General features: G+C 45.8%; 2 protein-coding genes across 2 annotated transcripts in view; one reads left to right on the top strand and one right to left on the bottom strand.

Moving 5' to 3' along the window:
* Nucleotides 1–15,887, bottom strand: part of LTB4R (leukotriene B4 receptor) — a 159,179-nt gene that overhangs the window by 63,431 nt on the left and 79,861 nt on the right. The window lies entirely within an intron of this gene.
* The window catches only part of ADCY4 (adenylate cyclase 4), a 71,781-nt gene that overhangs the window by 3,542 nt on the left and 52,352 nt on the right, over nucleotides 1–15,887 (top strand). The window lies entirely within an intron of this gene.

The following is a 15,887-nucleotide window of genomic DNA, read 5'->3' as shown; positions in this document are numbered from 1 at the left end:
AACAGTAAAGACCTGATGAAGAGAGCACAGGTTATATTTTCTGAGAATCCTCCGGAAAAATAATCTCTCAAAGGACCTGTTGATGGCATTTTACCATTGGACTGTTGAGAGTGTATTAACTTATGGTCTCTGTGTGTGGTTTGGGAGCTGCACGGTCAGGGAAAAAACAATGCTGTCCAGGGTTGTAAAAACTGTGGAGAGAATAATTGGGTACACTCTTCCCACCTTGGATCAAATCTATGCTTCCAGGTGCCATAAGAAAGCTGCAGAGATAGTGCAGGATAGTGCGCACCCCGGAAATGATCTCTTTCAGCTTCTGCCTTCTGGAAGAAGGTACAGTGGTACCTCGCAAGACGAATGCCTCGTAAGACAAAAAACTCGCAAGACGAAAGAGTTTTTCGTTTTTTGAGTTGCTTCGCAAGATGAATTTCCCTATGGGCTTGCTTTGCAAGACGAAAACGTTCAATGCATTCCTATGGGAATGATTTTCAATGCATTCCTATGTGAATCCGTGCTTCGCAAGACGAAAAATTCGCAAGACGAAAAAACTCGCAGAACGAATTAATTTCGTCTTGCGAGGTACCACTGTACAGGGTTATAAAGACTAGGACTAGCCGCCTGAGAAACAGTTTCTATCCAAATGTGATTTTGGTTTTAAACACAGTGTAAGGTTGTCTCTATGGGAGTATGTTGTATTTAATTATGGGGTATCAGAGTTTTTAGAGGGTTAACCAGGCTGGGATAGCTGGGATAGCAGGCTTGTTGGTTTTTGAATGTCTGGTGTAGATTTTTTTTCAATTTCGTTGTTCTGTATGAGACAATGACAATAAAGATTATTGTATCGTATCGAACCTGCATACTCCGCACTTCCCAATGCAATGCAAAAACGGAAACACAGCCGTCCTTTGGCAATGCCAAAATTTATTTCTGGTCAAGTAATGTACGCAACATTTAATATACTAGGTAGGGTGATGTGTTGGGTAATGCATGTATTGGTGAAAATGACATACCCCAAAATGCATTATTTTAGGGGAAACGGAACATGATGGATCAGGCCAATGGTCCCTGTTCTCACAGTGTCCAACTTGATGACTCTGTGGGACCACTTTGTCCTCCTGTGTTCTCCAGCAACTGGTATTCAGAGGCATTCATGCCTTCAGCTGCAGAGGTAGAGCATAGCCATGATGGTTAGTAGCCATTGATATCCTTCTCCTCCAAGTATTTGTCCAATTGTCTTTTAAAGTCATGCCTCCTGTGGCAGTGAGTTCCGCTGACTATATGCTGCATGAAGAAGTACTTTTATTATCCTGAGTTTTCCAACATTCATAGGATGTACATGTTCTAGAGTTATGAGAAGGGTGGGGGTGGGAGGAATCCTCTATGCCCATTCTGCATGCCGTGCATAATTTTGAAAACTTCTAGTGTGTCACCTCTTACTTAGAGAAAACGAAAAAAGTCCCAAAAGCGGCAACCTTTCTTTGCTGAGAAGTTTCTCTGTGCTCTGGATCCAACTTGAGAATATCCCATTCGTGGGGAGGTGACCAGATCCGTACACAATATTCCAAATGCAGTTGCGCCGTAGATTTGTACATTGACATTATGATATCAACAGTTTTATTTAAAATCCCCTTCCTGGGGATACAAGCTTTTCACAACTGCTTTGAAAAAAATACATGCTTTAGGCAAGATTGCATAGGACTCGCACTCTCCACCACCCAGGCCCAGGCCACAGGAGAAGCTGGATAACAGTGAGGACCAAGACTGCATACAGAAATAAGTACAGTGATACCTCTGGTTAAGTTCTTAATTTATTCCGGAGGTCTGTTCTTAACCTGAAGCACCACTTTAGCTAATGGGGCCTCCTGCTGCCGCCGTGCCGCCAGAGCACGATTTCTGTTCTCATCCTGAAGCAAAGTTCTTAACCCAAGGTACTATTTCTGGGTTAGCGGAGTCTGTAACCTGAAGCGTATGTAACCTGAAGCATTTGTAACTCAAGGTACCACTGTAACTTAAGAGAGATTCACATTCAAATGCTTGCGAATTTTCACGAGTTTCATTTTCTCCACGTTGCTGTGGAAATACAGTGGTACCTTGGGTTAATAACTTAATTTGTTCCAGAGGTCAATTCTTAACCTGAAACTGTTCTTAACCTGAGGTACCACTTTAGCTAATGGGGCCTCCTGCTGCCGCCGCGCCGCCAGCGCACAATTTCTGTTCTCATCCTGAGGTAAAGTTCTTAACCCGAGGTACAATTTCTGGGTTAGCGGAGTCGGTAACCTGAAGCGCCTGTAACCTGAAGCGTCTGTAACCTGAAGTGTCTGTAACCTGAGGTACCACTGTATGGAGAACTTAACTTCAGATTTGGGAAGAAAACGAGAAACAGTGAGAAACCCACAACTGACAGATTCGCTCACGCCTGCTTGGGGATGTGAGGCCAGTTTCCTCCTCCAGGTTAAAAAAGGAAGGTGATCCAGGATGGGGGTGGCAAAGCAGCATCTTGTTCCATTACGGAATTCCCTGGGCAGCGAATTTCCCATCAGCCCTTTTAGTATAGCTATTCTGCGGTTCCCCTTCTCCGTCGCCTCCAAGCCAGCTGGTTTCTCCGCAGGTCTCCGTCCAAGAGCAAGCAGCTCTGGCGGCCCCGAAGCACTTGGGTACGACTTGGAGTCAACAGTGTAGTAATAATGAGTTTTCTGGGCCTCGGCCAAGTGCCTAATGGCATCTGCACCGTGGCGTCTTTATTGACTGCGATGAGTGCTGCTGACTTATATATAGGAATGGCGGGGAAGGCTGGCGGAGGTGAAGAGAGCTGAGTATTGGGGGAGTTCAGAAGAGGAGAGAGGAGGGCGAGGCTGGAATTATGCGAGGCGGGTGGGTTGGGGTGGAAAGGGGCTGAGATCTTAGCCTTTAAGTTCCTTCCCTGCTCAGTTTAGGTCACAGGAGCATTCTCCATCAGATGTCAAAATACTGCCGTCAATCATCTTTAGTCCCCACTCAGGCCCCATAAAACATCACTGGCAGCAGCAGCAGCAGCAAAGAGGTTTTTTTTTGAACCATAAAGACCAAAGCAGAACGGGGGGACTCTCAGGTTAAATGCAGTTCTCCAGGCCTCTGTTTCAGCCCTCCAAAGTCTCCTCAGGCCGCTACTCTGACAGGCCCTGATTTAAGCACTTCTTGCACATGTCTGCCTGCCTGGAATGTGTCCTTGAGCCCAGTTCATTCCTCTTGCTTCCTAGAATAGAGGCTCAAGAGGAATAAGTGAGTGTGTGGAGAAGGTAGCCCACCGTGCAAAGGAAAAATTACATTCCCTGCTCAATGTGCTTTTGTCTCAGGCCTCATCCAACTGCTGGCATGCAGCTCTCGTAAAAAGATATGGCCTTTGGGCTGAAAAATGTTCCCCCGCCCTGGATAACAGCACAAGCATTTGTGTAAGCAAACAGTCTAGGGACTAACTATATTAAGGGATTTGAATGCACAACACCAGATGGCGCCAGAGAGCAGGAAATTCTAAAACACAATTTTCCATAGGGATTTTTTTTCCTTTTGTTAAAGCGATCTAATTTCTGACTTATTTATAGCATTTTGCCCACCTGTGTTTAGATCCACCCTAGGTTTAACAGATGCATGAATGGATATTGGGATTGTGTCATATATCTCTGAGGAAGTGGGCTCATGCCCACAGAAAAATGATGCCGTAATACGTCATACTTTCTAAGATTTCTGTCTGCGTTAGGAGGATTGCTAGTTTGTGCTTTCAGAAAGCGCTTGTTTAGTATGTAAACCTGGGAGCAGCATGGGAGCTTTCCAGGGGGCGAGGAACCAACCCGGCCCCTGCATTTATCATCTGAGGCCCTTCTCACTGTGTTCCCTCCGAGGGAGGGAGGTGCAGAGAGTATCAACAGAAGAACAAGCCTTCTCAGTGGTGGCTCCTCGCTTATGGAACACTCCCCAAGGAAGCACATCTGACACTATCACTTTAGGGGCCAGGCAAAAATTTCAGCAGGTCTTAATTATTTGTAGCCTCCTTCAGTGGGTGGGATGCATTAGCCTTGCGTTTTTACAAATACAAATGCATTTTTAGCTTTTGCTCTCTTTTAGTTTGACCTTGGTTTTAATGTATGCACTATTTTTGAGTTACTTTAAATAAAAAGTGCAATAAGTAACACAAACAACCACATGCCCTCCACCATGTCTCCGGTGAAAATAGGGACGTCCTATTCCATAATAATAATAATTTTATTATTTAAACTTCACACGTCTGACCGGGTTGCCCCAGCCACTTTGGGCAGCTTCCAACATATAGAAAAACATAATAAAACATTTTTTAAAAACCTACCCTATACAGGACTGCCTTCAGATGGCTGGGGGCGTGTGTGTCACATAACTCCATACCCTCCAACATTTCTCCAAAGAAAATAGAAACGTCCTAAGGAAAAGTGGGGGGACGAGGGTGGCGCTGTGGGTTAAACCACAGAGCCCAGGACTTGCCGATCAGAAGGTCGGAGGTTCGAATCCCCGTGACGGGGTGAGCTCCTGTTGCTCAGTCCCTGCTCCTGCCAACCTAGCAATTTGAAAGCATATCAAAGTGCAAGTGGATGAATAGGTACTGCTCTGGCGAGAAGGTAAACGGCATTTCCATGCGCTGCTCTGGTTCGCCAGAAGTGGCTTAGTCATGCTAGCCGCATGAACCGGAAGCTGTATGCCGGCTCCCTCGGCCAATAAAGCGAGATGAGCGCAGCAACCCCAGAGTCAGCCATGATTGGACCTAATGGTCAGGGATCCCTTTACCTTTACTAAGGAAAAGTGGAACATTCTGGGATCAAACCAGAAACCGGGACAGCTTCTGTAAATCTGGGACTATCACTGGAAAGTAGGGACTCTTTGAGGGTCAGCAACTACCTCAGGCCTGGAGGCCAAGTGTGACCCTCAGGCCTCTTGATTTGACCCTCCTCCTTAGCCAACCCCACATCTCTCCCGGCCCCACTCTCGCTCACCCTCCTTGCATGTTTTTGCCTGGCTGGAATGTGCCCTTAAGCTCTGAGAATGCCTTTTGTTTTCCTGGATAGATGGAGAAGGGTGTGCGAGTGTGAGCAGAAGCTACGTATGCAAAGAGGCACACATCCCAGGGCAGGTGGTGTAATCTTTCTTCTCGGAAGGTTTAGGCTTTGTCACTTTTTGATTTAAAAGCAGAGTCTTGTAGAAAGGGTGAGATGTTGATTTCTCCTCCTCCTGCCTCTGCTGTTGTGAATCAGCAAGGAAAGGGAGGGGCAGGAAATATCACAATTTCCTCTCTCATCTCAGGCAATTTCTGCAGGGAGAGGGGGCTGGGGTCAGAAAACAAGGGGGCAAGAGAGTGGGATGCAAGCGTCTTTGGTGTGAGTTTAAATATTATCATTATTTTTTTCCTCAGGAGGGAAGGAGCAGTAGACGCTGCCCCACCACCACCTACCTGTGTTTTTTACTCACAACAACCAGCACTGCCTGTCAGTTTCCTCCTCCTCAGGCTGTGTACACACACCAGAGTGTCAATGCACATGTGAGTCACACAGATCTGATTTTCCCCACGTGGGCTTTTGGGGAAGTTTGTCCACAAAGGATCACTTTCCATTGAACTCTGTCTCAATGTTTCCAGTCCATGCAAGTGGGCAATGCTTGATGGGTTGCCATCAGTGCCAGATATTACGTATAAGCTAAACAAGCTATAGCTTACAGCCCCACTCACTTGGGGGCACCCAAAAAATTTAAAGGGGAAAAAAACCTGGACGTACGTTTCCAAAATATAAGATAAAAAAATTACTTTGATAAAATACATACAATGGTACCTCAGGTTAAGAACTTAATTCGTTCTGGAGGTTTGTTCTTAACCTGAAACTGTTCTTAACCTGAAGACCACTTTAGCTAATGGGGCCTCCTGCTGCTGCTGCGCTGCTGGAGAATGATTTCTGTTCTCATCTGAAGCAAAGTTCTTAACCCGAGGTAATATTTCTGGGTTAGCGGAGTCTGTAACCTGAAGCATATGTCACCCAAGGTACCAATGTACAGTCATACCTCAGGATAAATACGCTTCAGGATAAGTATTTTCGAGTTGCGCTCTGCGGCAACCCAGAAGTAACGGAGTGTGTTACTTCTGGGTTTCGCCGCTCGTGCATATGCAGACGGTCAAAATGACGTGACGCGCATGCGCGGAGTGGCGAAACGCAACCCACACATGTGCAGACGCACTGTCACATCCCAAGGTACCACTGTATTTTGTTATGTGCAAATGGGTTTAGATACCTATTAGGTCCATAAATTACCATATAGCATATATTCAACACAAAAAACGACAATTTGTTGTTGACAAAGGACAGCTGGACATATAAGGAACCCCATTACCTTCAGTAGCTTAGGGTTTCATCAAACCTAAATCTGACCCTGGTTGTGACACCACTTTATGGCTCCCCCCAAGTCATTCTGGGGGCTGTGGTGTGTTAAGGGTGCTGAGAGTTAAGAGGTCCCCATTCCCCTCACAGAGCCACCATACTCTTTGCCAATTCCTTTCCAGGTTGCTAATTCAAGATGCTGATATTAGGGTTTACTGAGGCCCCAAATCTCTGGAAAACCATCTCCTTCCCTACAAACCCTCTAGGTGCCTTCAGAGGCTTGGGGTGGAGGCAGTCCAGAAGAGGGCATTCTCTGTTGTTATAAGAAAGAAAACTACTGCTCCTTTTCCCTTATGGGGTATTCAAAAGCCCATACAGAGTCCTTAAGTAGGTTCCCTATTGGTAGGAGAAAATAACAGAGGCCAACCAGAATATATTGAGAAGCAAAGCAGCTAGTAAGCCTGATCTTTATTGCAATAGAGAAGCACTGTTGCAACAGGGTCCCCACTCCCCACACGCAGGAGGGAAGAGAGAACCCAGAACAATGGCGTGCAAGCCCTTATATAGACATTTGAAATTGCCTCCCCTGTAGCCCAAGACTGCCCCCCTGAAATACATGTATCACAGAAGGAGGTGGTCTATAGTAGAAATCTTTGCCCAGGATACCTGATAATGGTCACTGATTGCTTTACCTGGGCAGCCTGGCCATTCTTTTGTGATGGTAAATACTTTAATTCCTGAATCCACAGGCTCACCCTATCCATAACAAACACTCCCTTAAGACAGGATTTGTAAGCAAAAGGCAATGGGGAGGCTTTCCCATTTCCTTCCCCCTTACAGAGAAATATTTGAGGTCAATTTGGGAGAGTCAAAATAGCTTCAGGTATGCTCTCTTGTACCATTTCAGACATGTGGTTTATATACTTAGGTATATGTTTGCCTTGTACGTTGTTTTGAACTGTATTTAATTGTTGCAATCTGCCCTGTGACCTAGGATGAAGGGCAGGTAATTAATAATAATAATAATAATAATAATAATTCACAAGGGGTCTTAACAATCAATCCCTCTTCCCAGGAGCCTATAGAAATTGTAGCTCTGGGAGGGGAATAGGAGGTCTCCAAACAACTCTCAGCATCTTTAACTAACTGCACCTCCCAGAATTCTTTGGGGGAAGCCATGTCTGCTTAAAGTGGCACCATGGTGCTTTAAATGTATGGTGTGAATTATGCCTCTGTGTTGCTGTGCCCTCCCCTGAATTTGTACTTGCTCACCCTCCCTGAGTTCTGGAAACCTGAGGTCTATTATGAGCATTCAAACAGGAATGTTTACCTGTTTGTGTGTCCATTTAAGTCAGGCGTAGGCAAACTCAGCCCTCCAGATGTTTTGAGACTACAATTCCCATCATCCCTGACCACTGGTCCTATTAGCTAGGGATGATGGGAGTTGTAGTCCCAAACATCTGGGGGGCCGAGTTTGCCTATGCCTGATTAAGTGGGGGTTTTTTCCTGCCATACCAGGCTTCGTGGAATCCAGCTACCAATTGGATGAGGACAACATTGTGTGGATGAACTAAGCAAGATGCAGATATGAGATGCATCAAATCCACTTTAAACTACAGTGGTACCTCGGGTTAAGAACTTAATTCGTTCTGGAGGTCTGTTCTTAACCTGAAATTGTTCTTAACCTGAGGCACCACTTTAGCTAATGGGGCCTCCTGCTGCCGCTGCACCTCCGGAGCATGATTTCTGTTCTCATCCTGAAGCAAAGTTCTTAATCCGAGGTAATATTTCTGGGTTAGCTGAGTCTGTAACCTGAAGCATATGTAACCTGAAGCACATGTAACCCGAGATACCACTGTACTTCATGTACACAGTCTTGGTCTCAGGTTTCCCCTTTGTACAACTCCGCAGGGAAGAAGATGGGGACAAAACTAGAATTAGTTGGCCCTGCACTTGTGGTTGGTTTTTGGCTCTGCCTGTCACATTCTTGGGCTCCACCTCCTGTTGGCCTCCCAAGCCTTTCCAGCTACTTGTCCCAATCCAGCCGCCGCCTCCACTGGGAGCTGGCTAGGAATTGTGGTGATTCCATACCTTGGCTTGTCACCGTGTCCTATTAAGCCCTAGTTCCAGCATCATCAGATGCAAACGAGGGTGACCAGATGCAAAGGAGGCTTCGGCTCTCTCACAATAACCTTTCGTTATCTTGCAGAAGAGGGGAAATGTGCCAGGTACGGTTTGCGGTAAAGGTCAAAGGTGAGAGAAGCCTGCTTCTACTACAACCCTTAACCGACTCATATTCTCGTGTATGTATAGGAAGGGCTGATCTTGTCCCTCTGTGTTTTTTTAAAATAGAGTTTCAGGTTTCTGGTTCTCAGAGTTGCAAAGAATGTCCAAGACAAAAAAAACCCCCATGGTTCCCCCCTTTAAAAATGTATTTCCTTCTCTCTCTCTCTCTCTCTCTCTTTCAATTGTTTGTTCATTTGTTTGTTTTCAGGGAAGATTTATTTATTTATTTATTGTTTTCAAGTTTATACATTTCACTAATTTTATACCTTTCACTAATTTTACAATCATTTCGACATTTAAAAACTTGACTTTCCTTCCCCCTCTTTCTGCAGTTCCTTAAATTTATTTTTAATATCTTCTGCATATCCAAATTAACTTAATTTACTCACTTATTCATCTTCTTTAAATATATACTCTTTTAAAACTGCAGGTGCCAATGTTTTCATCTGTTTATAATTTATCTGTAGATATTCAATAAACCATTTCCATTCTTTTGTTTTTTTTAAAAAAAGGAAAGTCATCTGGATCTCTTATTCTTCTGGTAAGTTTCACCATTTCTGCATGTTCCATAAATTTTTGTATCCATTCTTCCTTTGCTGGGACTTCTGCTTCTTTCCATTTTTGGAGAAGTAACATTCTTGCCACTGTAGTAGCATACAATGGTACCTTGGTTTAAGAACAGTCCTGTTTACGAACTGTTTATGAATTCCACAAAACCGGAATTAGTGTCCTGGTTTGAGAACTTTACCTCGGTTTAAGAACAGTCCTGTTTACGAACAATTCAGTTTAGGAATTCCACAAAACCGGAATTAGTGTCCTGGTTTGAGAACTTTACCTCAGTCTAAGAACAGAATCCGAATGGTGGAATGGCACCGGTGGCGTGAGGCCTCATTAGGGAAAGCTTGCCTCAGTGTAAGAATGGTTTTGGTTTAAGAATGGATTTCTGGAACGGATTAAGTTCGTGAACCGAGATATGTTCTCATTTTAGCCTCACAACAGATTGCGAAAGTGTAACTGAATCCAACCATTACATCCCAACAGCTTCCCTGTTGGTGCCACCCTTGCCATCAGGATGCTAAGAAAAGTTTCCTCTGTTGAATTTCTGCTATTACTAGCATTAATTCTTGAAAAATATATATCTAATCATCATCATCATTTTTATTTATACCCTGCCCTCCCCAGCCAAGGCCGGGCTCAGAATTTGAATGGCAGGGCCCTTTAGATCTGGCAGAGCTCAGAACAGGTCTGGTGGGGGAGGAGGCAGGAAACAGAGACTAACCATTTAGGGGCAGATCTGAGGCTGAGATTTGTTCAAGCTTGAGTGGTGTAGCTCAGTACAAAATCTGTCTAACAGCAGATTTTCTTTTAAAATGCAATTTTTCAAAGCAGAAACTGGATGGTCACTTTATCAGGGATGACGCTGTGGTGGGTTTTCTTCATCGGCAATGGCCTGTACCATATGATTTGTGGGTCCTTTTCATCCCTAACTAGAGATTCTTATGTGACTCTAAGCTTGGTGGTATATTTCTAGCGACACATGTAATAAGAATTCAAGAGCGCAGTCGCGCGGCAGTAGTTTGCATGGCTGCCCACAGGTGGCGCTGCGAACCATAGCAGCTTTGCTTCTCCTAGTCCTCTGCTGTTGGGGCCCAAATGGCTTCATTGGCCTGAAGTGGTTGATACGAGTGTGGGGGGAGGAGGCCCAAAGTGGAGGGTGGTTTGAGCAAGCTATAAGGGAGGCAGTTGGTAAGGAGAGTGAGCAGGTGTCAACACCTCCCCAATCTCTGAGGAACGAGAGATTCCATGGCTTCCAGGTGCTCACCCAGGTTCAGTTTCCTTGGAATGAAGGTCAGCGGATACTGTGAGGTCTTTAGGATATACGTATATAGAACCTGAGCATAAGATGGAGGGGCTCACAGCATCAACACCCCAAAATATCTTGCTTCCCCACTGGCTGCAGCTTTGAATGCAGCACAGATCAATAATGTCTCTGTGTCAACATATTACTTGACTTCCTCAAATCTCTTCCATCTGAGTTTCTTAGTATATTAGTTTCCAATATCATTATTTCATAAAACCATATCACAGTTTTGTCCTATTTCCTAACTTTTCACATCGTACATTTTCTTATTTATTTATTTAATCCCAATTTGATCCTAGGCCTAATTGATTCTTTCAAGTGATTACGTATCTTTAATATTACAATATTTACTCAAATAATGTTTAAATTTCTTCCAGTCTTCTCAGTCTTCCTCTTCTTTCTGGTCACGGATTCTCCCGGTGAGATCAGCCAGCTCCATAAACTCCATCATCTTCATCTGCCATTCTTCTACCGTTGGTAGTTCTTGTGTTTTCTTTTTTTTGGCTAGTAAAATCCGTGCAGCAGTTGTGGCATACAAGAATACTTTAGCATCTTTTTGGGGCAGTTCGGAACCTGTTATTCCAAGGAGAAAGGCCTCTGGTTTCTTCATAAAAGTATATTTCATCATTTTTTTTTAATTCATTATAATTTTTTCCCCAGAAGTCTTCTACCTTGGAGCAAGTCCACCACATATGATAGAAAGTACCTTCCTTTTCTTTACATTTCCAACATAAATGATCACAATTAAGCTCAGCTCTCCACACACTCTGCCTATTTTTCTTCTATCTACACGTCACGTGAGGTTGGGCAGCGTGGGAGAAGGCCCACCCGTTTGTTTTATGGCACAGAGAAACTCCTTTGGTTATGCTAACTCAGGGGTCGGCAACATTTTTTGAGGCCAGGCCGGTCCACACCCTGGCAGATCCCTCGGTGGGCCGGAGTGTGTGTGCCCAGTATTTCTGGCACACCTCCAGGTTGTAAGAGCACTGGAAATAGCGTGTGCGCATGCGCATGGGTGCTCCTCTGTTCTGGAAGTGCGCTGGAAATAGAGTGTACGTGTGAGGAGCATCCATGAGCGTGCACATGCACTATTTCCGGCACTCTTCCAACCCAGAAGTTGGTCCCCGCTGTGAGGAAAAAAAATGGTGCTGCAGAAAAAAACATGGAATCCCCATGCTGATCCATGGAACAGCCGTGGGTCAGTTCCAGGAAGCTCATGGGCTGGAACCGGCCCATGGGCCTTAGGTTGCAGACCTCTGTGCTAACTTATGGCACTTAACTAGCCAGCCACAACCTATTACCTAGTGATAAGCACTGGTTGGGTGACCATGCTCTCATACCTTCTGCCCTCACAGAAACAGGGCCCCAAGAAGGAACTCAGGACATCATCCAGACCAGGGGTCAGCAAACTTTTTCAGCAGGGGGCCGGTCCACTGTCCCTCAGACCTTGAGGGGTCCCTCAGACCTTTTGGAAAAAATATATGAACGAATTCCTATGCCCCACAAATAACCCAGAGATGCATTTTAAATAAAAGCACACATTTTACTCATGTAAAAACACGCTGATTCCTGGACCGTCTGCAGGCTGGATTTAGAAGGCAATTGGGCCGGATCCGGCCCCTGGGCCTTAGTTTGCCTACCCATGATCCAGGTTGAGCCTGCAAACCTACACCACTACTTTTGTAAGACCATCATGGCTATACCTGGAGTTTTAGAAAGCAATGAAAGAACAGAGAGACAAATGATCAAATATGAAAGCCTGGCTGGAGACAATATTAAAAATAACACGAGCAACGGTAAACCGTGTAAGAAAACAGCAGAATAGAAGAAAGACAGGCTCTAAGATGGGGAAGAGCTTCCTGATGGTGCCAGCTATTTGAGAGTGGAACAGTCTGCCTCAAAAGTGGTAGACTCTCCTTTGTTAAGCTGAGGTTGGATGGCCACTCTGTGCTAGATTTCCCTAGCTATGGACACTGGAGCCCTGCAGAGCGAAAGAGGTGGCAGTATTCCTTAAAGCTTAAAGGTTCTTCTGTGAAACGACTGTTTGTTGGTTGTGTGTGGAGAGGGGCCTGCGTTTGGGGAAATTGATGGGCCATCTAAATGGGACGAAACTGTCTTGTGACTGCGAGGGACAGGATGACAAGCGTGAAATGACATTAGCTGGACAGCTCATTAGTGGCTCTAAAGCTGTCAGGAAGCTGCCGGTTCCCTCTGGTCTCATAAGCAGCCTGATTCATGCAAAGGTTTATTATTATTATTTTGCTTTCCTGTTTCCAGCCTACTTTCCCTTTCTTCTGGCCCCCTTCCTCCTCACCAGCTTCCTGGTGGGATTGTCGCAAGCATACACATACATTACAAAACCCGTTTCAGCAGCTGAAACAGGCTCTGCTATCCAGTATCAGTTTTTCCTTTGTCCCAATGAGGCAAGCGGAGGAAACAGATGCTTTTGACGTCTCGGCTCCCAAAGGGGGCTCCAAAATGATCAAGAGGACTAGAATTCTGAGCCGAGAGTAAACAATGGGAATTCCGCAGCCGATTCTGTGACTAAGCTTCTGTTGGGTAAATGGGTGCAATTCAAACACTTGATTTCTTTGAAGTACTGAATTGGAAAAGAACAGCTGAGACACTGTGTGACAACTGCGTCATGAGTTACATGGCCGTTACGGACAATACAGCCTCCCTTTTAAGCGTTTTGTCGGAATTGCTTGGTCTTTGATGTGGGACAATGCAGAAAGCTCTAATGGATGTTTGTTTGCTCCAAGCCCTTGGGATGTGAGTCACACCTGCATTCTATTTCAGGCACGGTGAATGTAGCTCGCGGGCACCAGTCCCTGCTCCTTTCTTTCCATGATCTAGGGCAGAGGTGGAGAATCCTTCTCAGCCTGAGAACCATGTTCCCTCATGCAGAAACTTCCGGAGGCCGTACGCCATTGGTGGGTGGAGCCAGAGGCAAAAGTGGGTGGAGCAATAGCTGGGTACATGAAGCTGCATTCCAGACAGGCAAAAGTCAGAGGTCTCTGCACCTCAGCCCTCACAGCTCTCCAACCGTTGTCCAGAAAAGCGGGAGGTGTTAACACAGTTCAAGGACACATTTCAGCCAGACCCAAACATTCAAGGAGGGTGTGGAGCAGGACTAATGTAGCCTGGAGAGGGGGGTATCCTGGAAAGGGAGAATGGCCTGGCAAAAATCTCGAGGGCCAGAGAGAGAGAGAGATCTGAATGGCCACAGTCAGGGCCAGCCCACCCATGAGGCAAGGTGAGGTGACTGCCTCAGGCGGCAAGATCCATCAGGGAAGCAGATGCTGACTGTGATCTCCACCTACCCCACGTGTTCCTGATGTAGACCTTCCCTCACCCCTTTTTCTTTGGCGGGGAGCGGGGTGCCATTTTGGCAGTCAACATTTGGGCCTGAGATTCCCTCCCACCAACCTAGGCCAACCCCTGCTGCCAGGGAATTGTAATAAACCCTGTTTAATAAGCCTGCTTTGTGAATAACGCCTACACATGGAGCCTGAATGATGAATCTGGGGTCAGAACAGCACAAGAGATACTTATAAGAGGGTGAAGCTGGTTCACCAAGTGGGAAGAGAGCCATGAGGATCCGCCTTGGATTTTGTTCAGAATTAAAGCTCCCTCGATTAAAATATGCAATAAAACAACCAAACAAAAATAAGGCGGAATATAAAGTAGTGCTGAGAAGAATGTCAGCGTAATTTCGGCTGGCCTGATGGAAAAATCTCTCCTCTCCCCCTCTCCTCTACAGGTGCTGCTCTGGGGCAGTGTGTGTGTGTGTGTGTGGTGTGTGTTTCTCCCACCCCACAGAGACAATTGCAGGGAGGGAGAATTGCTCTAGTCTAGCAGAACTTGTTGCATTGGTTTGTGGAACTATTTAGTTAAATATGGCTCTTCCCATTAAAACAGGGGGCGGAGGAATGCAGTTTAAATGATAAAACCATAAGTTCAGTTTAAGGGTATGCTGGTCTAAACGTGTATGTCTTCAGGAGTGAGAAGTAAGTGTTGTTATAAGTCTTCAGTAAAGAGTTGGATGAACGTGTAAAGTAGGCATTGGGGGAAAAAAACCCTGCTATGTTTTAAGAATTTGAAGGGAACATTTAGAAAGTAAAAGGCTAGGGCTTGTGACTGTTTACTGCTGCAGGTTTTATGAGGTCCGAAGATGGAAAATTAAAACAAAATCAAGTGCTCTTGTGCAATGCAGTGTTCTTCAGCCTTGGGGCCCCAGATGAAAAAAGCCTCCATTTGACAGTGGCAAAGGCAAGAAAACTGAGCTCCTTTGGATCAAGGTCCTGTATGGGCCATAGTGAATCCCAAAGGGCTTCCAAGGTGTTGCCATTTTGAGGTGGGATTCCATTGCATAAGAGTAAATCCAAGTTGCGCGGCTATACCCTCCCCCCCCACTAGTGAGGCAAATAAAGACACTGGACACAAGTATTTGGGTTAATGGGCGAAAAATGGCCACAACTTTATTGATTACAGGTAAGAGAGGTATTGGCTTTAGGCATTGGCCCCTAACCGACTATCCGGTCTAACCGGGAAGGGTTAAACACCGACAGGGGGAGCTAACCCGAGATGCATATCCCTAGGCGCTCCCCGAGGGGTTACCGCTCGGGGGCGCACTTTAGGCCCTAGCCTCCGTAGGTTTCGGACGAGGCGTCGCCCCTCGGAGTCCTTTAACGAACTACCCTTCAAGCATTGGGGGAGGTGATGGCGTTCCTCCCCCCCATCCTCATTTGCATAACAATACCCCGGCCAATGCCTACCGCCAAACCGAGGGAGTTGTGACGATTTGCTACGAGGTAGGCGAAAAAACCAAGTGGCTTCCAAACCAGCCAATTAGCCAAATGGAAAAACTCCTACCAGGCCCCTTGCGGCGACCAGCCGAAGCCCATAGCAAAGTCGATGGTGAAACCTAAAGGGGTGGGTGGGTGGGAAACCTCGCTGGCTGCGAAGGAGAAAAGGGGCGAGCCAAGGGCTGCCCCGACCTTAAGTGGCCTCTTGAAGGCCCGCCCCCGTCGCCAGCCGATTGGCTGGCGCTGCGGGGTATGCTAATTAAAGGGAATCCCCGCGGGAGTGTAGGCGGGGTTGGGAGCCCGCAACCCCCCCTCCTCCTGATGATCGGAAGGGGCATTGTGCCACTAAAAAGTATTTCACACACTTGTGCTACCCTACTTTCCCCCAAAGGTAGGTCACTTCCAGCTGACCTATTTATTGAGCATTCAGCCTGATTTGTTTGCTGGGAGATCAGATGATGTCAGCTATTTTAACAAACATTCAGTCTGTTTTGGGTTTTTTTTGTGGGGAGCTTAATAATAATAATAATAATAATAATAATAATAATAATAATAATAATAATTTTTATT

Source organism: Podarcis melisellensis (assembly GCF_964234715.1).
Source record: "Podarcis melisellensis genome assembly, chromosome: 13".
In the NCBI taxonomy this organism is placed as follows: domain Eukaryota; kingdom Metazoa; phylum Chordata; class Lepidosauria; order Squamata; family Lacertidae; genus Podarcis; species Podarcis melisellensis.
The sequence above is the reverse complement of the archived record's forward strand: the minus strand, read 5'-3'. Positions and strand labels throughout refer to the sequence as shown.